Source organism: Pristiophorus japonicus, chromosome 4 (genome assembly GCF_044704955.1).
Source record: "Pristiophorus japonicus isolate sPriJap1 chromosome 4, sPriJap1.hap1, whole genome shotgun sequence".
Lineage (NCBI taxonomy): Eukaryota > Metazoa > Chordata > Chondrichthyes > Pristiophoridae > Pristiophorus > Pristiophorus japonicus.
This window is the reverse complement of record NC_091980.1, coordinates 190518320-190533204: the sequence shown is the minus strand read 5'-3', so window position 1 is coordinate 190533204 and position 14885 is coordinate 190518320. Positions and strand designations below refer to the sequence as shown.

General features: G+C 42.5%; 1 protein-coding gene across 8 annotated transcripts in view; it reads right to left on the bottom strand.

Annotated features, from left to right (window-relative positions):
• The window catches only part of LOC139262274 (alpha-(1,6)-fucosyltransferase), a 1093864-nt gene that overhangs the window by 208301 nt on the left and 870678 nt on the right, over window positions 1-14885 (bottom strand). The gene's annotated exons all lie outside the window — the stretch shown is intronic.

The following is a 14885-nucleotide window of genomic DNA, read 5'->3' as shown; positions in this document are numbered from 1 at the left end:
CAGAATAATATGAATTAATTAGTATTTGGCCCACTTCTTTGATCATCTGGATAAAGCTGGCATATCACTGGTGCATCGATATTCAATTATGTTTGATGACTATTTCAACTATTAGAAGACCTGGCAGCAGGACTGTTACTGGGAATTGAAAGACTATTAGTAAAGCTTTTAAAATGTTTTGGATGGACAAACTTGTTGGGCTGTATTTTTCCCACTGCAGGAGGACTTCAACTCCTTTCAGAATGCCTAAGTACTCAACCGTAAACGTTGCTACCCTTTTGCGCTCCCTTTCTCGTCAAAACAGCTCAATAAGAAGCTTGTATCTAAACATGAAATTATTCTCAATAGAGTCTGTACTGAAGATCTTCAAAACCTAGACAATCTAACACCTTCACCCTGACAGCAGCGTTATATAAAAGAGGACAATGATGCCCGCAACTGTGGTCATAGATGGGCCTGCCTCCCTTAGAGACCAGAGTATTCTTTCCAAGGTGCTGCCTTCTTTTGTCTAATTTAATCACCTGGGTTTGCCAACAATTGGCAGCTATCAGGCAGTTTTTCAACCTAAAGGTGTACGGATCCAACTGGTAGATTTACTTAAGCTTTCTTCTTTCATCAAGAGCAAGTAGATTAGGTACTACACACTTAGATTTAGGTTTGTAAAGACTCTGTTCTATCCCCAGCGACAATAGGTTGTAAGTAACTCAATTTATTTCTTTGTTATTCTTTATCAGAGTACAACCTGCACTGCCCTAGACTCTGCTGATATTTATTCTAACCAGACAACAAGTTTCTGTATTGATTGATACGGGATATTCTGTGTTAAGGGTGTCTGTGCCGGGAATCAAAATGAATGTCCCCCCTAAACACGGGTCATATTCTGCTTTATTTGACTAACCAAGTCAACACAACAGGTAAATTAGCTACAACTTAATGGATCATTTGTTTTGCAGATTGCTGTGAAAATCAATGTTCAAGTTTTTTGATCTGCATCATTATTTTTTTCTCCCGTGACCCAAGAATGACACGTGATAGGAGAGAGATTTATATTACACCATGAAACAGAACTTAGTCCCTGAAGATAAAGCAGATAGTTTTGTAGGTCGCAGCCTTTGGTTTTATTTTGACGGTGTCAGATTGATGTAATGGAAAAAGTCAAAGTGCTTTGAAAATATTTAGTGTTGTCCCTGTTTGTAAACTTAAAATATTTATCTCGTCTTTGTTTTAAAAAATGGGAAATACTTTAAAATAGTTCTCTTTGGAATACAGTTAATACACCTTCCACCCTATATAAACTTGAGCTCATCCAAAACTCTGCTGCCCGGATCCGAACGCGCACCAAGCCTCATTCCCCCGCATCACCTCTGTGCTCTCTGACCTACATTAGCTCCCTATCCAGCAACGCTATGATTTTAAAATTCTCATCATTATATTCAAATCCCTCCATGGCCTCCCACTCCCCAGCTTTGTAACCTCCTGCAGTCCTACAAGGTTCCAAAATCTCTGCGCTCCTCCAATTCGGGCCTCTTGTGCATCCCTGATTTTCAGCTACCTAGGCCCTAAGCTCAGGAATTCCCTTCCTAAACCGCTCTCTCCTCCTTCAAGTTGTCCTTAAAACCTACCTCTTTGACTAAGCTTTTGGTTACCTGTGCCAGTAGTTCCTTCTGTGACTTGGTGTCAAATTTTGTCTGATAACCCTCCTGTAAAGCCTCTCGGGACATTTTTACTTTGTAAGGGTGCTATATAAATGCATGTTATTGTTGCTGATCTGGTCTTCTTTAACCTGCAGGAATACAGTTTCACCAATCAAACGTGCCCTCTCTTTCTCTAGCTACAACCAGCTTTGCTGGAGTGTGATTGCATACTGACAACTCCAGATTGTGAGCTTTTCCATGATTCTTTTGTGGACTGAAAACTCTTGGGGATCTAACTGCAATATCTGGTAACTGTTGAACCTTCAGGTCCCGCTGAATAAGATGCAGTTGAATTATAAGAGCAGTCAGATGTTGCTAACAAATTGCACTGTTGCTTTCCTTCTCTCGTGGACACGTATAAAAGATGTCGCCATTGCTCCATTCTGCCCATTGGCATATTGACTGTGTAGGAGCGGGCAGCACAGTGCCACTGGCCCCAATATGCTGTGCCAGGGAGAGATGGGATGCTGCTTCACACCTCCAATTCCCTTCACAGTGAGTTCCTATCTGGAGCATGATGTTAGGGCAGCTGCTAAATGAAGCTGAGTCCTTCTCCTGAGGGAACAAAAGACGACTTCCATCACCCACTTCCTCAACCTCTCTGCTGCATACAAATCAACCTGCCCAAAGTGGCATGGGCAGATCGAGGTGAGTCAGGCAATATTGCATTGTGTGGAGGAATCTAAAAGGAGTCCAAAAAAGTTAAATGTTGGCAGGTGAAATGGAGAGGTGCAACGATGCACAAGGGACATCCTTAGTATCACAGCTGAGCTCCTTTCCTCACAGGTCTGACACAAAGAGGTTCAACTTAGCTCCTCCCCAATAAGGGTGACCAAGTTATCGAGCACAAATTGAGGTATGGCTAGATGTGTACTTGCCTCTTCTCAACTCTTCCTCTCACAAAAGAGACGGACACTGATGTTTTCCACTTGGAGTTGTTCTATCAACATCAACTTCAGCAGGCAAATAAAAGTCTGCTTTTACATCAGGAATTTCTAATGCTATTATTCAATCCAATTTCCAGGACTTAAAGGACGTGGCTTGGAAGCAATTTATCCAAGTTTCAGTAGCTACACTTATAAAACTCAGCATAGTAAGTTACTTTTAAAGTGACCGTGATATTTGTTAGACAGCAGTTAAGATACAGCACTCAGACTGCGCCTGTTCCCAGTCAGACGGTCTCCTGTAGATACCTCGTTTCCTCTGCACAGAGAAAATGTTTTTAAGTGAATAGCTTCCACATAGTGAATGAAAACTAAATGTGCTTTCCATTATAACACATAGAGGTAGGATTTTTATTACTGCATTTTCCTATATTTTAGGCATTATCTCCAATAGCCACCTAATTTAACAGGATAGTATCTTTTAAAATTGCTGGAGCTCTTGCTTTTCAATGGGGAGATGTGTTGTCCACGCTGTGGCTCAGGGTAGAAGGGTGCAGGTCCATACTTACAATTGCTAACAATGTGAACCACCCATATGAGCTGTGCCACTGTGGAGAGGTGCCAATCTGTGAGGAGTGGTGCTGCCCTCGTGTCCTCAGGGCTGAGGAAGGAAAGTTCACTCTAGGCTCCTATTTTTGTTCGCAGTGACTATTTGTCCTAACTTGCACTAGCGAGTTAGGACAAATTATCTCCGACTCCGCCCCCCCCCACCCCCAGCGCAATTTACACTAACCCTTTTCTGCGCATCAGTCAGTCGGAACCGGCCCCTAACACCATGTTGCCCCTGCTGGGCCACGCCGAGCCCTGAGCTCGCCGGGGTAAAGGACTTTGGCGTGGGGGGAGATGCACTTGCACTGGGGTAAGGAGGGACTTCGGCTGGGGAAAGGATGTGTCCTTTCTGACTTCTGAAGTCCAAATGGATCATGTTACAATGTGCAAAGTTAGACGGGGTGGTTCCATTTATACATTCCAGAGAAACTTCAGGTTGTGGCTTAAGGGACCAATCAGCAATAGGACATAAGAACATAAGAAATAGGAGCAGGAGTAGGCCATTTGGCCCCTCGAGCCTGCTCTACCATTTAATAACATCATGGCTGATCTGATCATGGACTCAGCTCCACTTCCCTGCCTGCTCCCCATAACCCCTTATTCCCTTATCACTCAAAAATCTGTCTATCTCTGCCTTAAATATATTCAATTACCCACAGCTCTCTGGGGCAGAGAATTCCATAGATTTACAACCCTCAGAAGAAATTTCTTCTCATCTCAGTTTTAAATGGGTGGCCCTTTATTCTAAGGCTATGTCCCCTAGTTTTAGTTTCCCCTGTGAGTGGAAATATCCTCTCTGCATCCACCTTGTCGAGCCCCCTCATTATCTTATAAGTTTCAATAAGATCACGTCTCATTCTTCTGAACTCAATGCGTATAGGCCCAACCTTTCCTCATAAGTCAACCCCTTCATCTCCGGAATCAACCTAGTAAACCTTCTCTGAACAGCCTCCAATGCAAGTATATCCTTCCTTAAATACGGAGACCAAAACTGTACGCAGTACTCCAGGTGTGGCCTTACCAATACCCTGTACAGTTGTAGCAGGACTTCTCTGCTTTTATACCCTATCCCCCTTGCAATAAAGGCCAACATTCCATTTGCCTTCCTGATTACTTGCTGTACCTGCATACTAACTTTTTGTGTTTCATGCACAAGAACCCCCAGGTCCCTCTGTATTGCAGCACTTTGTAATTTTTCTCCATTTAAATTATAATTTGCTTTTCTATTATATCTGCCAAGTGGATAACCTCACATTTTCCCACATTATACTCCACCTGCCAAATTTTTGCCCACTCATTTAGTCTGTTTATATCCTTTTACAGATTTTTTGTGTCCTCCTCACTATTTGCTTTCCCACCCATCTTTGTATCATCAGCAAACTTGGCTACATTACATTCGGTATCTTCATCCAAGTCATTAATATAGATTGTAAATAGTTGAGATCATGTGATAATGGAGAGCTAATCAGAGAAATAGCTACAATTCAGTTAGTACAAATAAACGTATCCAATTTTGTTTGCTTTGTGCTCTCCTTGCGTTATCATTCTCAAGCTGAACTTAAGCCTCCAGCAGAGTAAATTCAGCATGAAATGATGAAAGAGTGGGCAAATTCAACTACAGCAACGCCATCAAGATCCACCTAAATTGGTACCTCAGTGGTGCTGAAATGTTGTTTCAGTGTAACAGCTGCAGTCAACACAAAGCCCAGAATCCAGTGCATTTCATGTGACACACTGAATCTTCCCTTGGTTTTTTTACGAGGAGGGGTCGAAGTGCTCCGGCCAGCAGCCTCACACCAGTTACAGCTCAGCTGTCTGCTTCCGGTGAAACAAGCAACACATCACATACTCCAGCTTCGCCTGAAACTCTCAGAATTATTGTTTGCTATCTACTGTCAATCAATAAAGTGTAGTTTGTCCCAAATCTTACTCATGCAGCACAGAAAGAGGCCAGTCAGCCCATTATGCCCGTGCTGACGTTTTGAAAGAGCTATCCAATCAGTCCCATTCCGCCATGTTCTTTCCCCATAGCCCTGCAAATCTTTCCTGTTCAAGTATATATCCAATTCCCTATTGAAAGTTACCCATCTTGATTGCTCTATTTATTGCACCCCAACCTGTAATGCGAATACTCATCAGCAGAGTTTGCTGGTCTTTGTACTCACTGTCTGTATCTCACCCAGCAACAGAAGCGGAAATGCATGTGACAGCAAATTATGATGATGAAGAATTTCATGAATGTGTTAAAAGTAAAACAAACGCATGAAATGGCTCACTGCGAGCTCAGTCACTGCTTCGAGGGTGACCACTTGGGTGTTCACAGGGATCCGTCACCCCGTGGACCTTTTGACACTAGCCTAATAAACACATGTCGCATTCAAAGTAGCCAGTAAGCCAGGATTACGGGTATCTGGCTGTGACTATATCAGGCCCAATTCACAACTGAACTAATCCCACCATTCAACCTTAATTTCCACATAACATGTCTGGAAATACCTCTAAGTTGTTGCTGCAGCAAAGCTACTGGGCAATTTAATTTTAAAATGATCTAGAAACTTGCTCATAATTGTTCGGACTAAGTACATTTCGCTGCTGTATTTGAAGGGATTAAAAATATTGGTTTCTTAACAACTCCAGTGACCTTCTTTGCTCACTTTAAGGTTACAGACAAAAGATACAGCAATTAATTTTGTGGCAGTTTCTAGAGCAGGCCAGTGCACTGGGACCGAGGCCTGTGTCTACGGAGACCAGGCAACAAGAGTAATTTGATTAGATAAATGGCTACGTCAAGAATTTAAGACAAGATTGATGGAGCTCTGCAAGTAAAGGCAGTGAAAGGCTGAATAGGTGGTGACTGTAACAGCGAGACACAAGCGAGTGCTGGAAAATGAGAAATAAAAAGGTTAATCAGGGTTGAAATGCTGTGCTTTTCCCAGTGAGGGAAAAACTCATCAAATGCACGAGTGTCTCTGGTAATAATTCCTATCAAACAGGTATGAGAGCGCCAGGAGCATCCAATGTTAGACGTCAACAGAGTTCAGGATGAAGAAGAAATGTATAGGGAGGGATGGCAGTTCCGGTATTAATAAAATTAATAAAATAAAAGTCCACTGGAGCTCTGTGACTTTCTTCTTTTCCATGCCAATTGCCCTGGTAATGAAGTGTGAGAGTGACAGCTTGTTTGCAAATCGAGCTCCTCTGACTAAAGCTCTCAGTCAGGCATTTTGTTTAAATTAATCCGGTACAGAGGGGACACAGCTCCCACTAAGTGGTACTCAGAAAGTCGGTTTTAACATTCCTCAAGCATCAACAGCCACAGAGAGAATACAAACAGCTCAACAAACTCCCATTAAAAATGCTGCCCTAAATCTGCAATTTAAATCCAGAGGGCGAGAAATTCCATTGTGCCTCGTTTGGGGCGATAACTTGAAATCTCGGACAAGTATCACCAGACGATAATGATTTTCTGGTCCTGAGAAATTCAGCTTTAGCGCACCAAGAAGTGGAGCAAACGCTAACTACTTCGGGTGCGAAAGTACGAAAGCAGGGCGGTAGCGGCAGAGCGCTGAACAATGTGGAGTGCAATGATACCGGCATCAGAGGCTGCTTCCCGCGCTTAAAGGGAAAGGCCAATGATGATGCACAACCTAGTTCTGCTCAGTTGTGTTGCCAGGCGACTTACGTGACTGCCATTACAGCCCCAAACACTCTCGGAGAGTGGAGGGCTTGGACATCTATCAGCAATGAAGCATCAAAAACTTTCAGCAGGCACCAGACTAGTGCCAGGAATAAAGTTTTGGCCTACCTGCAAGCCACTGCATTTGATTATCGCTTCCCAGGCGGCCTGCCGAGGTGACAACGCTTCCTCTGGCTGCCATTGTTGACCTCCGGTGATAAAGCAGAGGGCAGGAGCCAATTTCACATCCGGGGCGATAACAGGGTGCTGCGCACTTTATGACGTCACGATCTGCGAGGCGCTCGAAGCGGTAAGAGTTAACGCACTGAAGTTCATGGGCGTCGCTGAATTTACCGCGCCTGGACGCTAATCCCTTAGCGTCCCATTACCGCCACCCCTCACCCCATAGCGTTTAGTTGGTCATCACACAAATGTATCCTTACTGTACAATGTAATGGATATTTTCCAGATTTCAATGAAATCTCTGCATATTTTCTTTCGGGTCGGAAAATTAACTTCGGGCAGAAATCTGGACTTAGACCTAATTTTGCCATTCCAAATCGTCCATCCCAAATCATTCATCCCATGTTGATCTGGCTGGAGAAATCTTATCCATAGCATGTCAAACTCTTATCTATTTTGTCAATTATCCAGAGAGGAATAAAGTCAGCAAATCAATGTCACAAGAAAGACATACTTGTGAAAGTTTACAATTAAAACAAATAGTATATAAAGATTGGGCAAACAATCCAATCTGAACCAAAATATACATTAATACAGGGTATGTGTAAGTGAGCTGAGTCTATAGCATTAAAGAGGACTACATGGAATGGATGATTTCAAACATTTTTCAATAACCTATTCCAGATTGTACTGCCAGGGAGGTGCTTACACCTATTTTTAAATTAAATATGAAGAAACAACACACTTGTTGCAGGAAAAAAAATGACACAGAATAGATGTCTTATATTTCAAATATAACAGGTGCCTTTTTTGGTAAGTTTAAAAAAACCCTGATTTAAAACAATCATGTTACATTAACCAAATCACAAATAATCATACAAATATATTAAATAGAATAACTGCTTGTATGGAGTAAATTTTATGTTGAGTTACTTTAGAAGAATCTGTGCAATACAATTCTTACAGGCACTTAGTTTCCTTGTAGCTAAAAATAAATTTAGCCAAATTGTCTGCAAGTTGCCAATATGAGTAATTTAAAAGTCTGCGGGCTAGAATTTCCAGAGCTTCACCGCCGGTTTCTGGGCGGTATTGGCCGTTTTGGGAGAGAACCAGGTTGGCAAAAAATTCCCCAGCTGAATTCCGCCGGCGGTTTCGAAGTACCGCTGGGGAGCGGACCGCTGGCGTGCACCGTCTATAGACCGTCATCACCCGATTTTTGGCTCAGCGGTGACCCGTAGGTAAGTTGAAAAAAAAACACCCACGAGAATCAGCAGAGCTGGCCGATAGGTGAGTGGCCCCGTAAAAAAAGGTAAGTAATTGTTTTTATGAATTATTTTTAAATTCTCTTGTAGTAATTTAAGTGAAAAGGGTCCCGAGAATGTTTTTGTGATTTATTTTATGTTTTTTGAAAAAATACTTTTTGTGTTTTCTCCTCCTCGGCCCAACCCGCAGCCTCGGTGTAAATTTTTAGTAAATTTTTTAACTAACGCCCATTTTGTTTTAAGAACCACCAAATCGGCCCAAGATTCCATTTTTTCGCCGAGAATCAGGGTGCAACGCCCATTTTTTTCACTGGGCAGATTTTCTTCTTTTTTGGGGGGAATTTTTTGCTGGCAATAATTTTGGGAATCTTATCGTTATTTTGGGCAGCAATCGGGCACTGTTGGATTGTTTGGAAATTCTAGCCCTGCATCTTTTGCGATCACCAGTTCCCACTCTTCATGGCATTTGCAGCATAGAGAAAAGCATTTGCAGAAGTCACAGCTTTATTTTCAGCAGCTATGGCGTTTATTTTCAATAGGCATTTAGTTCCACACCTTACTGTTTTCCATAGTGCAAATTTATGTATCCCGTGGGCATTGAGAGAATACCTGGCAGTTGTCTCTCCCTCAAAACCGATTAGAATGCACTAATGGGCTGAAATTGTCCCTTTTTGTAATGCCGGTTGGTGCCTCCAGGGGGGTGCTAACGGGGCGTAAATTACTTTTCACCTGGGATTGCGGGGGGGGGGGGGGAGCAAAACCAGCTCCTGGGAGTTTGCTGAATCACTGTCATGGCAATGGCATGCCCCACGGGTAGCACCTCGCGCAACCAGCGATGACGTCATCGCCTTGCACACAACCCCTCAGCGCCGCACGCCGACCCCTTTCCGCCCCGTGGGGGATATTGTCCCGCGGCCCCCAAGACTGGCGTGAGCGGATGTCAGCAGCAGCATCGCAGGTCGCAAAGTTGGCCGACATCCGCTCGCGGGGCGGAAGTTAAAGGGAAGGCCACCAGTGTCCTGAGCCGCCACCTTTGCCGTTTCTCGGATCGGCTCCAATACTTGCTCACATGTGGTCCGGGCTGCTGTTTTGGGTGCAGCCCCGGCACCACACTGTCCTGGTGGTTCAGTGAAGCTTTGCAGACTGTGCAGCAACCTTCCCCTTTAAGCGATGGGGAGGGGCGTTGAAACGCAACAGCTCTTTGCAGAGCATCCGCTTAGCGCTCTTGTTCACGTCCCGTTAGCCCCGCCCCATCATAAGTGGAATGCGTGAGATTGCGCTCCACTTCCTTTAAGGGGTGGTAAGCCCAATTCAGCCCAAACAGTTTACTGCCTCCAATTGGGGCGCAGGGCAATTTCACCCCCTGAATATTTTGTGCTCGGTCAGTTTTACATCGGTAAAAATCTTGTGTTTCTCCAAATCACTGTAATGACTGGCTGTAAAACTCACGATTCGAAACATTTCATTACTGTAACATTTTTATTGAAACATGCTGTTCAAATAGATCTTCTTCCAACAGATCATGTACCACAGCTTGGGCTAAGACTTAAAGTCATCCAAATTAGTTTGTTTCTGGTTTATTGACAAGGGTTTAAATTTGACAGTATGTTTCCCTTTTCAAAACAAAAATGAAGTAATAAAATGTGTCCACGTGTATGGAATAGCTTGGACTTGCTACCGTTATCATGCTGCGAGTTGATTTTGGACTAACAGCACCAAAATGTAGCTCTTTAAAATCGTTATTTCTGATCCTCTGATAAGGGGAAAGCAATCCTTGATGTTTATTTTCTCGTGGAGGAAAACATGTTTAGGTTTTTGGTGTGTCAGCAGTCCAGTTGCGGTCCAGTTAGGGACTGGATAACATACACGTGTTCCCCTTGACAACTTGGCTTTAACCATCCAAATACTTCCACGATCAGGTCTCTATAGGCTCAGCCATCACTCTCGGACTGATCTTACATTTTACCCTCATTATTAATGTGTCAAGTACAACTCAAGGGACCTGTGACTCTTAAATTTCTCAATTTAAAAGTAAAACGATTAGTTTCCCAACATCTTTCCTCTCAGCTCCTGTTCCTCACCTTGAGGGAACTGCCTGTCTTCTCTGTCTGTCTGATTCTCAGTCACTGACTGTCCCTGACCACTCCCTGTTCTGATGCCATATCCTTGCGTTAGTTGGGGACACGCAAGCATTGCACTGCGAGGCTGAAATGTACATGTCTAAGCTTCTGTCGCCGTTTCTTCTTTCACTGTTAGACAAAATTAAGCACAAATTAAGTTTCTGGTGTTCAAACCAACAAAAGAAAAAGCGAGACTTTAACTTTAATCTCACTTGTGATTAAATCCCAGTTAATTAATTCATGAAGTGTGGAGTGTAAAAAAAACAGATGGGATAACATTTCCATTCAATTCAGTTCTGAATATCTAATGTTATTAAAACCCTGTCCTATGGTCTACAAAGTAATTCTATATTTTAAAAGGAATTCTAACAGCATCGAACACCATAGCCATTAAACATTTGTGTGACCTCAGGACACATTGGAAATAGTACGTAAATATTTAATATCATACATTGTACACTTTAGAATCATCTATGTTTCTTAAGTCTCATCTGTAATGTTGTCTACTCTGTTCAAAATTACAACATCAGCAACCTTACTCTCATCATTTTCATCATGATCATGATGACTCTTAACGTTATTGTATAATTTAGGACTGCTAAGTAACACATTTGGTTGGGTTGGCAGTTTCAGAAATAGTTTTTGATATTTCTGCAAATACTACAACATAGCACTTTAGTGAAGTCACATGATAATTTACAGCACTATAGGGGAGTCACATGATGATTTACAGCACCATAGGCTAGTGTCCTCTGTTGGTTAAAACCATTCCACAAAAGCAGCTGAAAACCAGTTTTAGTCAGTGGAGAGTTGAATGCTACTCTATCATTATCAGGTAGAAAATGTTGTCCCTTGAGCCTGTTCAGCCACCCAAGTAAATCATGGCTGATCTGTACCTCAACCCTATTTACCTGCCTTTGATCCATATCCTTGATTACTGAACCTCAAAAAAATCTTTCAACCTCAGTCTTGGAAGTTTCAATTGAATTGACCATCAGTGACAGCAACTTATAACTAGTCATGACCTCAATCAGAGCTATGCATTAGAGTTCACTTGTAAAAATAAAAATTATATATTCCATGGTGGCAGGGTTCCACTGAAACCCGCCTTAGATTTCTTATTGGTTTCCCCAGTGCATCTTGAACATTTCATCTGTACAGCAGCAGACCTATTCCTGGAAAAGTTCAAAGATGTTTTATGGGATTGGATTTTTAATGAGAAATTTTATGCACTGTGATACAGGCAGGGGATACAACTTATCTCCGGAAATCGGCACAGTACCAGCCTGCAAGACCGTCAGCAGGCCGGGGCCATTGTAGGGAGCAGCGTGCGGCGACATACCAGTGCAGGGAGCAGCGCGTGCTGCTGCAGGAGGGCGACTGCTGCGAAGCCAGGTCAATGATTGCAGTGTGGACAGGCACAACAGGAGGGGCGAAGGAGCGGCAAGAGTTTGTAGATGGAAGTGACGGGGCCCCGGAGAGGAGGGGGCCCAGGGGCAGCACGGGCCAGCCCACACTACGATATGTGTGCGCACTAGGTCCACGCAGCAGAGCTGGTCTCCAGTCATCTTGGGTAATCCTTGCCACTGGACCAAGACCGAGCTCTGTCAAGCCCGTGTGGTGACTAGTGTGCAACGGCCACCACACATTAATAAAATCCACGCACAGGCATCTTCCACCCTTTCAAGATGTAGTTCTGGATCTGGAATATTAGTTCGAGATTGCAACATTAAACACCTGTGAACTCATCCCTTTTTGGTGTGGAAGCAAGTCATCCTTACTTCGAGGGACTGCCTATGATAATGACAACTTAACAAGAACAAAGTTACATTTATACAGTGCTTTCGATGTCCTTAAGCTGTCCCAAAGTGCTTCACAGTCAATGAATTTGCAGTGTTGTAATATAGGCAAATGTGGCAGCCAATTTGCCCACAGTCAGGTCCTACGAACAGATGGCCAGATAATCTGTTTTCAATGGTGTTGGTTGAGGGATAAATGTTGACCATTCGGGAGAGCTCCCTATTCTTAGAATCGTGTCATGGGATATTTTACATTCACCTGAACAGGCAGACAGGGTCTCAGTTTAACATCTCAACTGAAAGATGGCACTCCCTTAAGTGTCAGCCTAGATTTGTGTGCTCAAATCTCTGGAGTGGGGCTGATTCAAAGGCGAGAGTGCTGCCAATTAGTGGCACACAATTTAACGGTAATTAAGAAAAAGATCAGCTACACATTTACTGGTCAGTGTTTAAAATTTCAGGATGTTGTGCTAGTCTACAAAGTTAAAGTTACCTCCAAGTTTATAAGGACCTGATCAGAATAAACCTCGATAGTTTCAAAACACAATGCATTTATTTTTGTAATTGATATGTTTAACTAAGTATGAGGCAACATATCAAATTCCCTTAACCTCTACTTCAGTCAAGTACTTCCAGCCTACTGGTCTCACTTCTGTTCTACAAGCCATTCTATGGCTGGGAATGCCGTTATTGTTAATATTTCAGCAGTGTTTCATTGCAAACTTATTTGCTCAACTTCATTACATTTTGCAACTTTACAGATTCAGAAAAACAACTTTGTGGTTTTTGTGATATACAGAAGTTTCTTCTCCAGCCTTTAACTAATTATTCAGCATATGACAACAACTTATTTAAACATAGTGCCTTTATGTAGTAAAACATCCCATGGCTCTGAATAGCAGTGTTATAAAACAAAATTTGGCACCGAGCCACATAAGGAGAAATCAGGGCAGATGACCAAAAGCTTGGTCAAAGAGGTAGGTTTTAAGGAGCGTCTTAAAGGAGGAGCGATAGGTAGAGAGGCGGAGAGGTTTAGGCAGGGAATTCCAGAGCTTGGGGTCTAGGCAACAGAAGGCACGGCCACCATTGGTTGAGCGATTACAATCAGGAATACTCAAATACGCCAGAATTAGAGGAGCGCAGATATCTCGCAGGATTGTGAAGCTGGAGGAGATTTCAGAGATAGGACAGCCATGTATTGATGTAAATGTCACTGACTTGTGTCGTTTTAACTGCTGAGGCTGGTCTGTTCCCCAGCTAAAAATTTAACAATGCAATAAATGTAACTTCACCATCATCATTACCAGCCATCAGCAAAATAACTTCAAATCAAATTTCCAACACCAATGTCAAGAGCTTTCAAACATGACTAAAGCTGATTCATGATTATTTTCAGGATTCATATCAATAGCAACTCCATTGTTGGATCTGTTGGGAATGACACATGTTGTCTACCTTGTCTATCACCATACAGTAACCTATCAGGAACTGCCCGAGAGGTGCGTGAAGTAAAAGACCAAATCAGAAACAGGACTCAAGGCTCGATCAACACTGACAGAGTGACAACGTACTGATTATTCAAGGTACTTCTGCATCAAAACTTGTTCATACAGTATATCATACAATAGATCACTGAACTGTGTTCAGACATGCATTCTGGAGATGTTGCTCTGTCAGAACAGATGGACACACAATGCACATAAACTCTCACATAAATAAGTGAATACCTGAGGCATGCTCCACTCAGTGCAATTACATTATATTCAAGTTGATAGTCATTGTTCCTCTGCACTTACTAAACACATTTTGGAAGAATTTTGCCATTTAAGAAGTGATTTGTCTGAGCCATGCATATTTTCTGCAATACAACATATTGGCCCAGATTTTGCAGCAGGGGTGAATCTAACGATATCTGCCGTTAGTTAAACTTGCTCCTGCACATTTAGGTTTTTAAATTTGTTTTGTGTGGAAAGTTGCTGAAAGTGCGAGCTGATAACCATCACAGCACCTGGGACCTGAGTGACCAGGGCAAGCAACTGTGTATCTCAACAACAATCATATTGAAAGATTGGGAAATAAACAGAGGAACGACAGAGAAGGAAGTGTAAATTGAAGGGGGTGAATTCAATTTAAATCAGGTACAGAAAGAGAAAGAGAGAGAGGAAAAGAAAGAATGAATGGATGAAGAGAGAGAGAAAAAAATGACAGAAAGGAAATTTTAAATTAAAAGAAAATTAAATGTGATATTTTTAAAATCTCCAACAATACCAGAAAGAATGAGACTCAACACGTAATAGTTCATTTTCAGAGTCAAAGCAGTTGATTGGCAGTAATTAATGCTTATCATGTTGTTAAAAGGGTACTTGCACTTGTATTGATAAGACTTGACTTTCTGTGCCAAGTTTTTCATAGCTACTGTGCAAATATAGCACCTTCATGCCATTCAAAGCGTCTCAATGGTGAGGCAGAGAGCAAAATGCCGGCTTTCTCAAAGCTAATGGCGAGTGGCGCAGCTCGGACTGAAATGTTTGGGTATTAGCATTTAATTTCATATTTGCCCCTCACCGGAAGTTGCTGTACCATTTACGCTCAAACAACAGTGAGCGCCATTCGCTTCACCAGTATTTTGACAGTAAAATCTGGGCCATTAGCTGTGTG